General features: G+C 44.5%; 1 pseudogene; it reads right to left on the bottom strand.

Moving 5' to 3' along the window:
- Window positions 1–212: 212 nt before the first annotated feature.
- Window positions 213–2,059, bottom strand: LOC129538559 (MSL complex subunit 3 pseudogene; annotated as a pseudogene).
- Between the last annotated feature and the right edge of the window lie 306 nt (window positions 2,060–2,365).

Below are 2,365 nucleotides of genomic sequence, written 5' to 3'. Positions count from 1 at the left end.
ACTATTCATTGTGAACATAGCTGCTGTTTTCCTGCCATCATAGATCACGTGTATGGTGGCAAGGGTTAGATGTTGGAGACCACGGAGGCACCCAGGAGGTAATCCTTAACAGAAATAACTACAGTAGATAAGCAACTCAAACAAATGGACCCGCCTCTACCAGAGTCCCCCAGGGTGTCACATTTGCTTTCTGTGGAAAGAAGGTCCACCGACTCCCTAGTTCTTTACTGGGAAAGAACCATCAAAACCTCAATAAATCGCCCTGGAGTTCTTTCTGCTGTAGAGCACTTCACAGGCAGCAACATAGGCAGACTCTGGGAAGAAGTCATCATGGTACTCTGCTAAAAACCTCAGAAAGAGATCAAAGTGCTTCAGTAAAGCCTTCAGGTTCTTCTCAGAAAAGGACATCTTTCCAAGGATTTCAGGAAGTTTCACAAACAAACGCAGCAAGTGGTGAGCCCCATAAATGTAAGACGGTGGAGGTGGTTGGTCACCTGGAGGATAACCATCAGGTACAAGTTTCCAGGAAAGGACCTCATTTATTTCTTTGGTTCTTCTGCCTTCAAAGCCAGCAAACACCGCACTCCCTTCCTTGCTAGGGGTCAGAGGAACAGGCGAGGATGATCTGCTATGAACAGATGTCTTCTCTTCCAGGTACAGGAACAGCTTGGGCATGCTGGCGGACATGTCCTGCTGCCCGCGCTTGGGCTGAGGCGAGGCGCTGCTCTCGGACTGCCTGTTGCAATTGGCAGAGTGGCGCGTGGACCGCCTCAGAGACTGTAAGGCTTCCGGCTCGGCTTTGCGCCTTTTGGGGGTGGTTGGTTCGCCTGAGGTTGGCTGACTCTCTGTGGACTGTGGTGTAGATGGATTCAACAAAGGTGGACCTGGAAAGAGCTCCTCCTGGTTCCTATTAGTGTTTGTGGTACTTTCCGTAATTGGAAGAAAAAAATTGGACGAAGTCACCTTTTTATACTGAACTTGTTCGTATGGATAGAGCAAAACCAATGGGAGAGTGTAATCAAAGGTTATTCTTAATCCATCCACCATCTCCTTACAAAGGTCAACGTTCTTTTCTTCTGGGATATAATGCACATTCTTGTTGGCGAGTGGCATAGCATGATGGTGACGAGGCCTCTCATTGGCTGAAAAAGCTGCATGGATAGCAAAATGCTTCACGTACGATTCCAAAATAGTTATGATGTTGGTCTGGCATGGAACTTTCACTAACCTTTTCCTCCGGTTGATATAGTAACAATCATCCTCAAGCTTCTTCTTCAGAACTTCAGGGATTTCTATAGTTACTGTTCTTTCTTCCATTTCCTTTTTGTGTGTGTGTGTGCAGCCCTGGTCCTTCCTTCACTTCAGACTTTTCTTCAATATCTTTTTCTTCACTTATTTCTCCGTCCTTTTCTTCACTGTCAGAGGAACTGCTTATTGAGTATTATTCGTTTTCATTTTTCTCGTCAGCAGGGAGGCTTTTTAAGACAGAGTCCACCCCAGGCAACCTGCCGCGCTTCCTCTTTCTTCCTGTGCTTCTCAGGCGAGCTACAGCCTTTCTGGCCAATTTCCGCTGTAATCTCCGATTTTCATCGGCGTCACGAAGGACACGATCCTCGGCTGCTCATCTATCCCAACTTCTGTTCCAACCATGAAAATGGATCAGATATTCTGGGATTTTTCTGCCTTTTTCTTCTTTCCCAACAAAAACATCGACAATCTTGGCATCGTAGAGCACTGGCCCCTCGGCGGGGTCAAGCTCGAAGCACAGCGCTTTCTCCCCTGCGTAGGCGCGAGAAAGCCGTCGCTCGCGCGCGCGCGCTCGCTCTTCCAGGCGGAAGGCGCGGCTCCCGGCGGGCGGAGCGTGCGCGGTGCGGGAGGGGAGGTCCAGGGAGACATTTTCTAATGTTTATATCTAGAGAATGGAGAAGTTACTAAATGTAAATTTGACAGACTTATAATTCTGTGCTAGTAAAAAAATTGTAAATGAATGTAAAATTGTTTTCCAGGAAAAAAAAAAAGTCTTGTTTAACAACAGCAACAAAAAAATTCTTGTTTAACTCGTGACAGCTAACCAGATGGGCATGTTTCATTCTTTCAGAAACCGGTCCTGAGATAAGAATTTGGTTTTCATAAAGGCTCTAGTAAAATGTTTTAGTAATAATCATACAACCTCCATTTATATGAAGTCAACACCATAGGCAATTGATTTGATGTATTAAATATTAAAATATTTTAGTAAAACAAGAAACACACGAATGATTATTAAAATCACTGATAAAAATATTTACAGAAATACAGTTTTCACAATAACGAATAATTATTTTTTAAAAGATGTTTCCTTTTTACCTTCCTAAGCTAAACTTGG

This window comes from Moschus berezovskii, chromosome 2 (genome assembly GCF_049115385.1).
Source record: "Moschus berezovskii isolate FMDL1 chromosome 2, NW_MosBer_1.0, whole genome shotgun sequence".
NCBI lineage: Eukaryota > Metazoa > Chordata > Mammalia > Artiodactyla > Moschidae > Moschus > Moschus berezovskii.
The sequence above is the reverse complement of the archived record's forward strand: the minus strand, read 5'-3'. Positions and strand labels throughout refer to the sequence as shown.